This window comes from Euprymna scolopes, chromosome 9, assembly GCF_053919585.1.
Source record: "Euprymna scolopes isolate OS-2025 chromosome 9, ASM5391958v1, whole genome shotgun sequence".
Taxonomy (NCBI): Eukaryota; Metazoa; Mollusca; class Cephalopoda; order Sepiida; family Sepiolidae; genus Euprymna; species Euprymna scolopes.
Genome location: NC_136490.1, coordinates 73,177,117 through 73,195,823, shown reverse-complemented (window position 1 = coordinate 73,195,823; position 18,707 = coordinate 73,177,117).

The window sequence follows — 18,707 nt, the reverse complement described above, 5'->3', positions numbered from 1 at the left end:
AAATCAGAACTATACCAAATATGGTGTGCCCAGCCTTTAGTATAGAAAGTGTGTAGCAGGAGATGAAAATTATACTACTACTACTACCACTACTACTATTACTACTACTACTGCGATTATTTATAATAATGAATTTAGCATGGAATACCAGCTCTGCTATAAAGAATTAAAATTAAAATACCAGTAATACTAATTACTATTACTGCTAACAATAATACAAATTTACAGAGACAACATAAAAACTTATTTGAAATTCATGAGAAAAAATGGAACTAGAGACGCTAATAAATACAACAAGAATCTTTAGTCAGTATATAGTAATGCAATTTTGAATGAAAAAATGTGCATAACTTGAGATGAAGAATGAAAAACTAAAATCAAGAGAAAACAGAATTACTCAATCGAAAATTGATTAGAAAACTTGATGGTCATGAGACCTATAAATACTTGGGGATTCTCGAAGTGGGCATCATTAATTTAACAGAAAAATGAATAACTGAGAAAGTTCCTTGAAATGAAATTATACATTTGAAACCTGATAGAAGGAATAAATACTTACACAGTATCTCCAGTAAGATATTTTGATCACTTTATAGACTGAAGAAAAGAAGAACTACAATAAAACTGGTAAGCATTGAGGGCTGCATAGACAATGCAATAAAAGAACTAGCAAAGTATATAACGGAAAATAAGGAGAGGCTGGTTAATAAACGCATTATCATGGTGAACAACACTGAAAGTAGTTAAATGAGAAACAAAAAGTTGAGGGAAGCAAAATAGAAAAGAAGCTGTTACATGAACGATTTATAAAACTGACAAAAGAAATAGTGAATGAAAACACAGGCTCATGGCTTGTTAGAAAATGGTACGAAATATGGAACATGAAAAAAAAACTGTAATACCAATAATAGTAGGAGCATTAAGAACAGTTCCTCAAACCTAGAAAAAAGTCTAAGGAAATTGGAATAAAAGAGAGGAAATACCGCGAGTACAGAAATTAACTCTGATAATCAGATAATGTTGACTGGTCACAGAAAAACTGAAGTGCAGAGAAAAATGCTAAAATTGATAAAACCTAGAGAAAACAATAAAGATAAAGAAATAAAAGTGAATGCAGTAAATTAGCGTCATAAGAAAGCAAAACCTGTATACAAAAAGCAGTACACTGGGAACTGTGCAATCGACTGCATTTTAAACATGCAGACAAGTAGAACAGACACAAACCAGAGACACTGGGACATAGAGGTACAAGCAGATAAACTCATCTAAGCAAGGAAACCAGTTGGCATAATAGTTAATAATAAGGAAATAAACTGTCAAATTTTGAATTTTGTCGTCTCAACAGATTACAGAGTAAAGATCAAAGAGATAGAAAAATGAACCAAATAAAATGGAACTTGCATAGGAAAAAAACATGTTTCGTGAAGAAAGCCAATAATAAAATCAATAATTGTAGGAGTACTCTGAACAGACCCCAAAAACAGGAAAAAAACTAGGATAAATTGTAATAAAAAAGAAAACTGAGACTTTACAATAAATTTTACAATAGCCTTTACAATAGACTTTAAAATAGACTCTACAATAAACTTTACAATAAACTTTACAATAGACTTTACAATAAACTTTACAATAGACTTTACAATAAATTTAACAATAAACTTTACAATAGACTCTACAATAAACTTTACAATAAACTCTACAATAGACTCTACAATAAACTTTACAATAGATTTTACAATAAACTTTACAATAAACTTTACAATAGACTTTACAATAAACTTTGCAATAAACTTTACAATAAACTTTACAATAGACTTTACACAAGACTTCAGGTCCTGGATATGACCTAAAACTATATCCGATGGTGAGGCCTCACCTTGCGGGCCTTGGGGGGTGTGGAGCCACCCTTTAATTGCCATTGCTCCCAAGTCCACTCTGACCCGGAGTGGTAGTACCTATTAGGGTCCCAACTATGAGTTAAATAGAATCTGACTTAAAAAAATATACTCCATAAAAAATCGTTCCTCAAAATAACTAGATTCGGCATTAATAACCTGAAAAAGGTTATTATGCCGTAAAACAAAAACAACCAACCAACATAAAACTTTACAATGAACTTTACAATATACTTTACAATATACTTTACAATATACTTTACAATATAATTTACAATAAACTTTACAATAGACTTTACAATGAACTTTACAATAAACTTTACAATGAACTTTACAATATACTTTACAATATACTTTACAATATACTTTACAATAAACTTTACAATATACTTTACAATAAACTTTACAATATACTTTACAATGAACTTTACAATGAACTTTACAATATACTTTACAATATGCTTTACAATATGCTTTACAATATACTTTACAATATACTTTACAATATACTTTACAATAAACTTTACAATAAACTTTACAATATACTTTACAATATACTTTACAATGAACTTTACAATATACTTTACAATATACTTTACAATAAACTTTACAATATACTTTACAATATACTTTACAATATACTTTACAATATACTTTACAATAAACTTTACAATATACTTTACAATATACTTTACAATATACTTTACAATATACTTTACAATAAACTTTACAATATACTTTACAATATACTTTACAATATACTTTACAATGAACTTTACAATATACTTTACAATATACTTTACAATATGCTTTACAATATACTTTACAATATACTTTACAATATACTTTACAATATACTTTACAATATACTTTACAATAAACTTTACAATATACTTTACAATATACTTTACAATATACTTTACAATATACTTTACAATATACTTTACAATAAACTTTACAATATACTTTACAATGAACTTTACAATATACTTTACAATATACTTTACAATATGCTTTACAATATACTTTACAATATACTTTACAATATACTTTACAATATACTTTACAATATACTTTACAATAGACTTTACAATATACTTTACAATATACTTTACAATATACTTTACAATATACTTTACAATAAACTTTACAATAAACTTCACAATAGACTTTACAATATACTTTACAATATACTTTACAATAAACTTTACAATAAACTTTACAATAGACTTTACAATAGACTTAACAATATACTTTACAATATACTTTACAATATACTTTACAATATACTTTACAATAAACTTTACAATATACTTTACAATAGACTTTACAATATACTTTACAATATACTTTACAATATACTTTACAATATACTTTACAATAAACTTTACAATATACTTTACAATAAACTTTACAATATACTTTACAATGAACTTTACAATATACTTTACAATATACTTTACAATATGCTTTACAATATACTTTACAATATACTTTACAATATACTTTACAATGAACTTTACAATATACTTTACAATATACTTTACAATATGCTTTACAATATACTTTACAATATACTTTACAATATACTTTACAATAAACTTTACAATATACTTTACAATATACTTTACAATATACTTTACAATATACTTTACAATATACTTTACAATATACTTTACAATATAATTTACAATATACTTTACAATAAACTTTACAATAAACTTTACAATAGACTTTACAATATACTTTACAATATACTTTACAATAAACTTTACAATAAACTTTACAATAGACTTTACAATAGACTTTACAATATACTTTACAATAGACTTTACAATATACTTTACAATAAACTTTACAATATACTTTACAATATACTTTACAATATACTTTACAATAAACTTTACAATATACTTTACAATATACTTTACAATATGCTTTACAATATACTTTACAATATACTTTACAATATACTTTACAATATACTTTACAATAGACTTTACAATATACTTTACAATAGACTTTACAATATACTTTACAATATACTTTACAATATACTTTCCAATAAACTTTACAATAGACTTTACAATAGACTTTACAATATATTTTACAATAAACTTTACAATATACTTTACAATATACTTTACAATAAACTTTACAATATACTTTACAATAAACTTTACAATAAATTTTACAATATACTTTACAATATACATTACAATATACTTTACAATAGACTTTCCAATAAACTTTACAATAGACTTTACAATATACATTACAATATACTTTACAATAAACTTTACAATATACTTTACAATATACTTTACAATAAACTTTACAATATACTTTACAATAAACTTTACAATAAATTTTACAATATACTTTACAATATACATTACAATATACTTTACAATATACTTTCCAATAAACTTTACAATAGACTTTACAATAGACTTTACAATAGACTTTACAATATACTTTACAATAAACTTTACAATATACTTTACAATAAACTTTACAATATACTTTACAATAGACTTTACAATAAAATTTACAATAAACTTTACAATAAACTTTACAATGGACGTTACAATAGACTTTACAATAAACTTTCCAATAAACTTTACAATAGACTTTACAATATACTTTACAATATACTTTACAATAAACTTTACAATGGACGTTACAATAGACTTTACAATAAACTTTACAATAAACTTTGCAATAGACTTTACAATAAGCTTTACAATAGGCTGTACAATAGACTTTACAATAAACTTTACAATAAACTTTGCAATAGACTTCACAATAAGCTTTACAATAGACATTACAATAAACGTTACAATAAACTTTACAATAAACTTTACACTAGACTTTACAATGGACAGCAATGCTGTAACAGCTGAAATCTTCGTAAGGAAAATCCTCAGAAATGAAAAGCAACTCAGCATAAACTACGGACAATTTGAAAGATTGTGACAAAAATAAAACATAAACGTGAAAGTAACACTACATAAAGCCAAGGAAATTAAAACTGCAAGAAATCATTTAAACTGTAACCCCCTCACATACCCACACACACTCTCGTAAAGGTTTTACTTATACCACACAAGATGATTGTGAATGATCAAGGAGCATGGAAAGACTGAAAAGAGAACACCAACACAACGACTATTGGATGATTGCAGAAAATACTGAATGAGACATTGAAGAGGCTTATTGTACCTATATCTCGAAGATGATCAATGGTCGTTACCCGGGAGAAATCAATGGAAAGCAGTTGTTGCGATAATACAAAGTAATTTACAATTGTTATCAAAAGAAGTGGAGAGTACTAGAAATCTGGAAAGACTTGTTGTCACCCAGACTCTTTGGAGGCCAACCTTTTATTATCAGTGAGTAATCACCTGTGAAAGAACTAGTAAGGACAAAAGAAATAAAAAATGAAATAATAATAATAATTCTGATTTCGTTTAGCAACGTCTTCCTGAAAAGAGATGGGATTCATTCTTAGAGGACTTTCATTCAATCCCGGCTCCAAACCAGGAGCTTCAAATATCAATAAATGGAAAAACTGCACTAAAAATTGTCCATTGAGTAGCCTATTGGTTAATATATTAGCTTTATTAGAAAATATTAGATCAATGATTCTTTTAATTTTAGCCCAAACCCTTCGTTTAGTAATGTCATTTTTAATGAAAAAAAAACTTTATTTCCATATATATTTCCATATAATATTTCTAAATATTGAAACTGATGTTAAACAAAATTTGCACACAAAATTTTTTAAAAAATCTCCAAGTGAAAAATCAAAAATGCCTTCGTCCATTTTATTTTTTTCTTGTAAATTGGTATGTGGATAATATTCAAAATAATATTCAAAATAGATAGCAGAAATAGACAGAGTATGGCATATAAGAGGGAAAAAAGAAAAAGAGAAGGTAATAAACATTGCAACTGATTGTTGATTAATAGAGATGGGAATTGCAGATGCAGCAAATTAAGTACCAACAGAAAACACATAAGTTTGGGGAGAGTAATTTGAAAAAATTAAGTGTCCAAATTATTTCATTATTATATATGTGTGAAATAATTTTCACACTTATTTCATATATAAATGTGTATGTGAAATGATTAAGACGGATTTTTATATATTATATATGTTGTGTGTGTATAAAATCAGAATGCAATCTTACAAGGAGGCAATGTATAATTCAAAGGTTAATAACGTATATATGTCAGTCACACACTTTTCCAGCATCCTATATACAGACAGAGTTTATCTCTACATTAAGTATATGTATGTTTATAGATTGTATGTACAGGATTCACTCCTAAACTAATTAACCAATCAACTGATACTTAGAATAATCAAAGCACCTCTGCTGGATTTTGTTGATTTATTGAGAAATTTCATGACGTTCATAAGTAGTTGTTCTTTGCACCTCTTGTATAAGAAGTTAGTATGATTCTTGTTCAACACTTTTTCATAGTCACCAATCCAATGCCCATCCCTATTGCCAAGATATGCGTTATCTTGTCTAGATCTTGCCACATCTTTATTTGGTAGGTTCTCATAGAATTTCCTTGTGCAAATAATTAGAATATGTTATATGATGTTCCTTGCTAGCCACTACTTCCATATTTTTGTCACAATTCTCCAGCTCACATTTCATAGACATTTCAAGTAAATTTCGGGAATTTTAAATCTGGCTGAATCAGGAGAATGTATGTCACTCTCCCCAATATTCAGGTGTTTTTACAATCATCCATGACTTTTTTTAGCTTTCAAACCTACTATCCATTGAACTTTATATTAAAATATTATATATTGAGCTTCAATCTATGGTCCCCCCTCGCCAAACTTTCACAAGAAACACTCGTCTAGCTGTAAACACTATCAATAATTCCCCCCCCCACTCTTTATCTGTGCCTAAACCTAAACGTAGATTCCATGAACAAAGCTTCTTTCTTAGAACTGCACGCCTGTGGAATTGTCTTCCGTTTTCCTGCTTTCCGGCTGACTACAATATGGTTGTCTTCAAGTCTAACGTAAATAAGTTCTTGATGAGCCGTTCCATATAAGTTATCAAATTTACCAAATTTTCATTACTAATGATTACTATATTGTCCAATTTCTTCTGTACACTCTTTAACCCTTATCCTTGAGTGGCCTCTTGGCCTTGATAATGTGGTGTTGCCTATGTAAAAAAAAAAAAAAAATTAAGATTAAGATGAAAAAATATTTAAACATTATGATTTTAAACATATTGCATATACATCTTTCTCTCAGTTTCTATATCTATCTATCTATCTATCTATCTATATATCTATCTATCTATCTATCTATATATATATATATATATATATATATATATATATATATATATATATATATATATAGTAAGTTATAAAATGTATGTGGCGATTAAGCTAGACTGAATATTCCACGTTTCATCCACTCTAGGATTCTTCAGGCTTATGCGCATAAGCCTAAAGAATCCTAGAGTGGATGAAACGCTGAATATTCAGTGTAGCTTAATCGCCATATACATTTTATAACTTATTAACTAGCTCTACCTACGTATTGAGCACTTTTGAAGTAAATACTTAAAGATTACGCATAAATCTATACTTTCGTATATTAATTTTATGTGAGTAAATTAAGTAGTTATATATATATATATATATATATATATATATATATATATATATATATATATATATATATATGCCAAACTTTCTGCTTGTGCAGTGATGAAACTTCTCAAATGTACTTGCAATGCTTCGCTGAGGTTACTCCAGTTCTCTCCAGACTCTTCAATAAGTGCCTTACCGAATCTTCCTTTCCTGACTGGTAGAAAATTGCTTCTGTTGTACCAGTTTTCAAGAATTCTGGTGAAAAAACTGACCCACTAAATTATTGCTGCATTAGCCTCCTACCCTCTTTGCCAAAATCTTTGAATCCTTAATCAATCAAACACTAGTTTACCACCTCATATATAATAAACTTCTTTCTGACTGGCAGTATGGATTTAGGCAAGCCCATTCTACTGCAGTTATCCTAACTGTAATCTCTAAATGTATATACTATGCACTGGATAAGGCATATCTTAGGCCTTTGATCGATTTTCACGATGATCTCATGAAAATTAAATTATATGGATATTACTTAACATAATCAAATCCTTCTTAGATAAGAAAACAATCCAAGTTTTCTTTTATGGCCTTACATCTAAACAACATGAAATACGGGTGTGCCACAAGGATCAATCCTTGGACCTTTATTATTCCTGATATTCTTAAATGATCTCCGTGATAAAATTGTTTCTAAGATAGGTATATTTGCTGATGACACTACGATCTATAACAGACTCAATGAGAAAACGAATGAACATATATCTAAGAAAATGACTACAACTCTAACGGAAGACCTCAAGTCTGTAGTGAAATAAGGGGGGGGGAACTGGATGGTAAAATTTAATGCCGCCAACACTAAGGTTATTTCCTTTAATAATTACAAGAAACCTTTCAAATACTGATTGCCATTGCTAATGAAAGCACTTCCCTGAAACTCCTAGGCTTAACATTCACAGACAACATGAATAGGAACAAATACATTGCAGTAATTGCCAAGACTGTTGTAAGGAAGGTGGGCTCTCTCTCCCTTGCTGAAAGGTTACTCACACCCAAGAGTATTGAGTATCTCTACAAAGCCACTATTCGCCCATGCATGGAGTATTGTTGTCACATCTGGTCTAGTGCATCTGTCACTAGTCTCTCACTTTTAGATAGGGTTGAGATAAGAATCACCAACCTAGTAGGTCCCATATTGTCCGACCAACCTTCTACATTGCTGAAATGTGGAATTCCTGTGCTGTTTTAAAAGTATTTTAAAAGAAAGTGCTTGGACAAATTCCCAACACTATATCCCCTCAACGTAAATACTTCAGACAAACCCGACAAGCAGCAAAATTCCACCCCTACACTGCAGAGATTCCTAAATGCTATAAAACCTTTTACTCAAATAGCTTTTTCCCTCAAGCTGCTTGACTTTGGAATTCCTTCCTGAGACCCAGTAATGTGAACAGACATCTCGATGCCCAACTCCCTAAATAGTACGCCTGCAAATTTGGTCCCAAATAGTAACCCTTTACGATTAGTGGCACTGTGCGTTGTTTGAAGTGAATAAACAGTAAAATAACGTTAAATCAGAGTTTTAATATTGTTCAACATCGAACTGTTCCTTCTTTAATGGTATTTTTTCAAGTATTGATTTTCGATACTTATCAGGCACATTCCAATACAAAATCTATCTAAGAGCACTTCCAGTTACATAAAATACATTTGTGAAATGTTTTAAAGATATGGCTCAGCCATTCAGTGCCCATAGGGAACGAACTTACACAAAGTGCCTTTTATATATATATATATATATATATATATATATATATATATATATATATATATATATATATAAGTATATTTTCAAATCTATAAAATATTCTGCGTGTTCTTTTCATAGTTAGCCCATACGTTACGCTTTGAAAAGGCCAAATACAATTTTTGAAGATTAAACTGCTTCAAAAAGACTAAATTCACAAAATTTGATATGAAAATGTTAATCTTACAACCGTGGACACTCATTTTTATGTAGCCTTATTTTCGAATATAATTTTTTTATTTTTTTACAAAGGCATCACCACTTATCAAGGCCAAGAGGCCACTCAAGGATAAGGGTTAAAGAGTGTACAGTAGACAATTGGACAATAAAGTAATTGTTAGTAATGGAAATTCGGTAAATTTGTTAACTTATATAGAACCGCTCATCAAAAATTTGTTTTCGTTAGACTTGAAGACAACCATATTGTAGTCAGCTGGAAAGCAGGAAAATGGAAGATAATTCCATAGGCGTGCAGTTCTAAGAAAGAAGCTTTGTTCATGGAATCTACGTTTAGGTTTAGGCACAGATAAAGAGTGGGGGAAATTATTGAAAGTATTTTCTGCTAGACGGGTATTTCTTGTTAAAGTTTGGCGAGGGGGACTATAGATTGGTGCTCAGTTGAGCACTTGCCAATTGCAATTGCTGTGAGAAAGAAGTTGCAGGGAAGAGAAACGTACATCCCATACGAGGCTACAAATTCTATTTTGAACTCTATCAATGCAGGATAAGTCCTTTCTAGCAGCTCCTGCCCAGATGTGGCAAGAGTACTCCATCCTTGGACGTACTTGGCTCTTATATAGATAGAGAATTGCATCAGCAGTGAGATATCTACTGGATCGATAGAAGGATCTCACAATTTTTCCAGCAGCCTTGGCAACAGATTTGATGTATGTGTTCCATCATTGTTGTAACGGTATTAGAAAAGAATTCATAGTAATTTCGATGTGCAGCGGTTCTTCATGAATGGGAAAGTCCAGTAAACGTTAAATTCGAAGAAACAGGACAAAAAAGAACATCATTGTCTGCTAAGAGGTGTTGGATTGAAAGATTACATTAAAGATTGTCACTTATGTGATTTTATTATTTGTATTGAACTATGTAGCACAATATTATTTTCTGAGTACTTATTAGTACTTAAATTGATGTTATTTGGATCAGTTCTATATCTAAAATACCATGGACACTTATTTAATAGAAATGTTAAACTCATATCTGCTGCATGTTATTGGTTTTTCTGTCCAAAGAAATTTTTTTCTGCTATCAGCTGATAAATATATTTTATCAGGAAATTTATTTTGATAAATAAATTTCTTGATGAAATATATTTATCATTCTCTTTAATAATTGCTGGAATATTGCATTATATGTTTCTGCTGTTTTATAATTTTGTTAAACTTACATTCATCTGTGCCCTCGCATATATGAATACAACCCACAAAATCTCACACACAATCATATATGTACATGCAAACACACACACTATATTTACATAGAATTAGTGATCATATAACTTGAATATTTGTGTCCACCATCAGCCATCATTTATCTATTGCTGTAGGTGAGTATATATGTAAGAATGGCTTGCAAACAGATTATTACTCTCGTCTATAAATATTTGTGTTTGTATGTGCGATCATTAGTGCCCATGGCACTTGACAATTATATGACTGAACACTTCTTTAATTAGCTGATAAATTATCTACAATTTATGAACCATTTCACATAATCATTCATATACACTGATATCTATACACTTGAATGTACACACATAATCTCTAATATATATGTATTCATATGGTGTATCTAAATACATGGGGTTATATATATATAATCATTAACAGATAGCTGTTTTGCTGTATCACGACTTTTCACTGTAGGTAGATGTGTTGAATATTTCATTCTGAGATTCGAAACCCAACCACTTTGTCAACAGGATATTCATAGTCATGTACAAACAACTATTTCGCTGTATCAAAGTTTTCGGTGTGGCTAGACGTCGCGAGTGTTCCACTCTGAGATTCAAAATCTGACCATTTTTTATTTTTTTACAAAGGAGTCACCACTTATCAAGGCTCAGAGGCAACTCGAGGATAGGGGTTAATAAGTGTATAGTGATCAATGGGACAATATCATAGTAATTGTTCGTTGAAATTTGGTAAATTGGATTACTTAAGTGGGATGGTTCATCAAGAACTTGTTTTGAGAATTCAAGTATTTTAAGTTTCCATAAAATTACCATATAATATGATAATACATAGGAACAACACTTTTGAATCAAACGTTTTTTTTTTCTAAATAGAATATTTTATTTGGTTAAATTTTGTCAACTGTTTTGCATTTTCCTTTTTTGTATTTGTTACAAATGATATTAAATAAAGATAAAGAGATAGTATTCCATAATACAATTGCATGTGATCAATTTTTAATGTGGGAAAACTTCAACTCCTGAAAAAGATCACTCTGAATGGGAACAAAAATATATCTATAGTCCGATTGGCACTCCTTTCAGAGCGGGAATCGATCAATAAATCTATGTCTCCCTGCCAACAGAGTATTATGTCAACATTCTTACAAGGCATCATATCGAAGACGTCTAGTTTATAAAATGGGGCTTGTTATTCGGCAGTAAAGAATTGTAAATAGTTCAACATCAGATTGAACTCTCTTATAGACAAAATGTAGACAAATTTTAGCTCAGCACCCAATTCGTCAAAACGTCTGTTAGTGTTACTCAGTTTTAATTACTATTTCGATAGTAGGAGAGGAGAAAGATGTAAAATTTATACAATGTTATAAGTGGAATGGCTTTGATGAGGTTTGAACTTCGCATGCGAAGTTCACAGTTTGCATTGATGATTATTTTACCACTTTTACCTCTTTTTTAGTTATAGAAACAATTTGTCCGTTTTTATGCGAATCTCAACCGAAGTATTTTATGGTAAATTGCATAATACATGATTATTTCAATGTGGAAAATAAGGCTAAAGCAACGCTGTTTAATAAAGTACATTTTGCAAAATAATAAAAAAGAAATAATCATAGTTTCCAGGTTAAGCGACACAAGAATGCATATCTGTTGAATCGATTTAATTGTTAAATTTGTTATAAGAGAAAATTAATTTGTCAAATAAGGAATGAATCTGAATCTGAATAATGATGTGAAAGAAGACAATATGGCTACTTTAATTTGTAAATTGAATTTCAGCATTAACTATAGGTTGGTAATAAACATGACTTTTATGTAAAGTGTAAAATAATGGTAGCATCGCAGAGGCAGCATTAATTCAGGTTAGACGAGCATAAACATTTAGCAAATATCTCTCTTCTGCTTTATTTAATAGCACCTTGAGACATTTGCAAAATGAAAGTAATCAATTTCATTGTGTGATAGATAACACCAAGAATAACTAATCTTTAAATGAGAATATATATTTTATAGTTTTACATCCAATTTTATAAAATCCATGCATTTGAATAAGAGTAATGTGTAACATTTTGCAAAGAATAAAAACCAAGATTTATTGAAATTTATCTTAGAATAGGCTAGATATAAACATTAAAACAAAAACATGTTGAAATATTTTTAAATTTCAAAAGATGAATATTAAAAAAAAATGTGTTGTACAAAGTATTTTTTTCTGAATATATATAAAGGACGTCTTTTAAATGAAGGCAGTAAAATTATGAGAGCTCACAAGAACAATACATTACATGAATGGCAGGCAGTTTGACAAATGTGGCATTCTTTTATTTATTGAATAAATTTGAAAATAGAATCTAAAGAATTGCAAATGGTAGTTTTAAAAAAAAACTTCCTTTAATATAAATACAATAATCTACCAAATAAAAATAACAGCCGTTTTGTAAATGTACGTACAATTTAATTTTGTAAATATACAATACTAGGAGAATTGTGACATGTTGAGTCATATACAGGGAGATTATTTGAGAATGTTTGAATTCAGCAAAATAGTTTAATAGTTAGAACACCAACTTGTTGTCAAAAGGTAACATTTCAAACTGAGCTTAATGCATTTGCTTATCTAGCAGCACTGAAGAGCAATGATAAAACGTGGGTGACTATTATAATAATAATAATAATAACAATAATAATAATAATAATAATAATAATAATAACAATAATAATAATAATAATAATAATAATAACAATAATAATAATAAAAATAATAATAATAATAATAAAATAATAATAATAACAATAATAATAATAATAATAATAACAATAATAATAATAATAATAACAATAATAATAATAATAAAAATAATAATAATAATAACAACAACAATGATAATAACAATAATAATAATAATAACAATAATAATAATAATAATAACAATGACAATAATAATAATAATAGCAATAATAAAAATAATAATATAATAATAATAATAACAATAATAATAATAATAATAATAATAACAATAATAATAATAATAACAATAATAATAATAATAACAATAACAATAACAATAATAATAATAACAATAACAATAATAATAATAACAATAATAATAATAACAATAATAATAACAATAATAATAATAACAATAATAATAATAACAATAATAATAACAATAATAATAACAACAATAACAATAATAATAACAATAATAATAATAATAATAATAACAATAATAATAATAATAATAATAACAATAATAATAACAATAATAATAATAATAATAATACGAGGAAAGTTTTGTGCAATTTAAAAATTTATTGTAAAGTTCTTCCAAATAATTAAAATAAATTAGCAGGTTATAGGTTTATGCAGCCCTTAATTAAGTTCAACGTTTTTGTGATGAAGATAGTATATATTGTCTGCATCTTTTGATGTTGAAATGAGTGTGTATTTTAAGTGATGGACTGTGACTTCAGCTGTCAATAATGCAGATGTCACATATGCAAATGCATTGGCGATGTCACTTTTATGTTGCGCCATAGAATCATCATCATCATCATCATCATCATCATCATCATCATCATCATCATCATCATCATGTTCAGTTTTACATCTGTTTTACAGCCTGGCATGTGATGGACGGCTTTTAGAAATTGATCTCTAGACTAATCTATCTCCGATCAGGCCTTTATTTTATTTATCTACTTTCTCCGAAGGATATCTATATCACTTCCTTCAATCCTTTTATTGGTTTTCCCCTGCCAAACGACTCTACTACTTCAACTATTTTCTGTGAAAAAACCCAAAATTGAGAAACAAATATGTTGCCAAAGATGTGACACTTATTGGATGAAAAGTTTCACTCTAAAAGACATGGGATCGAGCAAAAAGATATGGGATTGAGTGGTGCTTTGTACACTTATTTGATTGCCAATTTATTTGAGACTGAACTTTTCTATAGAATCCTTGCTTCACAAACTATTTATAATTGATCTTTGTAGATGTGTTTCTTTTGTATGTCTTGGAATTATACTGTATATTTAAGGAAAATTGCATTTTATCTTTCATCTGCAACTATTTCAGTCAGTTAATTTTCAATTAGGTTCTCCTTAAAAAGGCAGACACAAAAAGATATAATAATAATTATTTATTTGTATAATACTTATCGCGTGTCCATTTTTAGTACAAGTTTTTGGTGATTAACATTGAATATATTCCATTATGGTGTATGGAATAAAAAGAGGTATTATATGTAATATTTTTCAATATTAAAAGTGTAACATGTACAATGCATAATAAACATATATATATATATATATATATATATATATATATATATATATATATATTCCAGAAGGAGGGCGATGAGGGATGGGGGTCAGGTGAGTTTCTATGGGTTTCAAAGATAAATGTGCCCAAAACATTTTTTGATGTTTCCGTTCGTTTGTGATATATGTTTGTTTTTGTCTGCAGGTCTGTAATTTCGTAGAAAGCAAATTTGATTGTAACTTGTCAAAAAACAAATCGTTACATATTTTACATTTAAGTTGTGGTTTTCTTTGGAGAGAGATTCTTTTTGTTACAGCAGAGATAGAGACCACATGATTCTGGCACTGAATTAAAACGTAGAAAACAAGAGGATAATTCAGTGAAAGCACACGAAAGTAAGATTTTATTTTCATGTGAAAGAAAAAGAGAAAATTTTCTTTTTCTTTCCAATTCCAATTCTTTCTTAATTAAAACTATTTTTTCTGTAATTTTTATATTTGGATTTCATAAGATATCTATGCTTTCAGAAAGTAATCAACTGAATTAAAACGTGATTCACAGTGTAATTTCTTTTACTTTCCAATCTAATTTGATGTAGGTTATATTCAGGTAACGATTAATTCTATATTGGATTGACAAAGTTTGCACTGTGTTTTTAAATTTTAATCTTAAAGTTTTAATAAAAATAACAACTCGTTAATCCATAACGTCTTCTCCAATAGAATGAAAAAGATCTACAAATGAATTTCGAGTTCGAAAGTATTCGCCCAAGCAGTAGGAGTTGTTGTGGAGCATGTGAATGCTCCCTTCATAGGCAATATACCTAGTGGAGATCATCGCTTAGTCATTGCATTTTTTGTAGTATTAGCCGATATTCCAAGCTTTTGGCAAACTATTTAATGCACAATCTATCCAGCTATGTAAAAATACCAACTTGTGTTTCATTAATCCTATACAAGATATGTATATAATCGTTTACAAAAGGTATTTTATTTCTGAATTAAATAAGTGAAATAAAGCTGATTTAGTGTTTAATAGATGAACTTAGAGATGAAATGGTCCAGTCAACTGTATTTTATTTATTGCACTGCCAATTAAGTTCTCATCGTTTTTTGTATTGAAAATAGTTAATAAGAAATAACAACTAATCATTTCAATAATGTTTTCTCCTTTGTTGTTGACTATTATTTTCTAACGTTCAACCATATTTTGAATAGTTCGTTGGTAGACAATCAGAAATTAAAAGAAGCAAAGATAAAAGCAAAAAGGAGTAAAAAGAATTAATGTTTAACTTCACATCCCATTTTACTGATCTAAAAATAAACAGAAATTAATTTAAATTAACTCAAATTAAAGATACATTTGTAAATGATTCCAAAAACGAATTCTGGACAAAATAATTCTGGAATTAGAGAACACTATAGATTCCAAAAGCAAAAGAAAAGAGTAAGGAACTTAGTTGCTAACTTTTCTATATCAAAAGTTGGTTAAAGGAATAGAAGAGATGACATTGTCTCAAAAATATATATATTGGCTTTTTTTATTTTCCTTATCATTTTGTTCATGCCGGGCCAGATACCAGATATTCATCCTCTATCTCATACATTCAACCTAGAGATCTTTTTAATATTCTGACAGGCTCTTTAAGTGCATTTTTAAATCTCTCTTGCACTTTGTTCACCGGGTATATTATCAGGTAGTTTTGGAAATTGTTTTTCACGAGTCCAGTTGCTTCTATGATTATAGGAATGATAGGCAAAATTCCAGAATGTTCCACAAACCAGGAATTATTTTCTATATAGGAAGCAACAAAATAAATAAATAAATAAAAATAAAACTAACATTTACAAATGAACGTAACGACTATTCTATAAATATAGCTAGGAACATGTGCACAAAATAACCGGAAATATAGAAATCCTCTTCTCCTGTAAAAGACATTACCATATTGTCATTCAGCCAAGCAAACCGAAACGAGCTAAGTACTAATTTTTTTTTTCTTGAAAACTCATCTTTACTTCTAACAAATGTACCATGGTGCCTCGTTATAATTTTGTCTTTCTATTTGTTTTAAGTTATGTATATTTTTGTCTTGCAAACTAAGGTGAAAATTGTCACAGACACCCCCACTTAAAAGGGGCAAAACACTGCGCACCCATGCTATATTCAAGTAAACTAGCGATAAAAAGGCTAGGCCAAATTCCAGAATGTTCCACAAACCAGGAATTATTTTCTATATAGGAAGCTAGAACTTTATTTAAGTAGTATACTTAATATCTATTACTATAAACTCGCTTGTATTGAAATGTTGCTTCTCTGCTAGCTGTATCAAATTGTTGAACATTGTTTTACTTTCAATTATATTTGCAACTTAAATGCAGTGACCATAGCTACGTCGCTAGGACTTTTACTGAGCCGTACCAAACTGACTACATTTTAATATGAATCCCGACGCACAGTTTTTCTTTCCTTACGGTACAAACCCCTGCTGAATTCTATGTATATCCAATATATATACTTTACCTCCAAGACGACTGCCTATGTCTGATATGCATGTTAAATGAAATTTAAGAAAAAAAATTTTTTCTTTTCTTCTTCTAACTAAACTTTACTTGACACTCAAAATTCTTATAATTAATTCTACTATATTCTGTAAGTTTAACCCTCTCCTGAAAACTAACAATCTGCCCTACTCCACAAGCTGCCACTAACATGCATACATTACACACGACTTGGATGGGGGTCCTCAGCTTTCAGCCCTTAACCTTCGCATGCTAAGCGATTGGACGTCATGATCACTAAACATCCATTCATTTCTACCGCTACGGCATGCATTAGTTTCTTCTGAACCAGGTAGATACTTACTAATACGCGGTCTGTATTTAGATTTACAACTATCTATATTACATAGCAATAGCTGTCTCTTCCTTAGCCTTACAATGTTAAATACAAAAACTGAACCGATACTCTGTAACGCAAAATACAATTTCCTGATTTATAAGCGAAAGCTTAAGATATCCTTATTATAAATGGAAACCTACTTAACACCCAAAACCCCTATACATTCGCATCTACTGGAAATCTCCCCATATATCTATTTACTGTATTATACCTAATGTAGACGCCATAGCGTATAATTTACTTCCACCTGTACTGTATTGTACTTATCAAAAATGACGTTACTTGTATCGAATAAACATAACTCTTCTGCCATCTAAAATATCCAGAGCTTATACAACAATTTTTAGTTAATTCGTAATATCAAGCCACTCTGTAACGCATGATCCTATTCCTAAGCCAACATAAACATAAAATAAAAGGAAGAAAATGTTATTGTACTTTTATTTTTTACTTATTTATTTATTTTCTCAATTATAAATTTAAAGGAAAAAAAACATTAAGCTATATTAACTCCTTCCAACAGACCTGTTTGCAAATATAGCTGCTTCCACTGTATGAACTCACCCCTCCTCCAGTAACAAACAATGAAATAGCAATGTCCCGTAATCACTTTGAGGAGTATAATCTCTCAGTAGATATATAACTTTATAAATTAACCCAGTAACAACACTAACCACCCTCGCGGGGTTGCAGAAATACCTGGATTAGGATCCAGGCGCGGGCAAATCCTTTTGGTACTGATGGATCTGTAGATCTTCCCAGGTCATCCGTCTA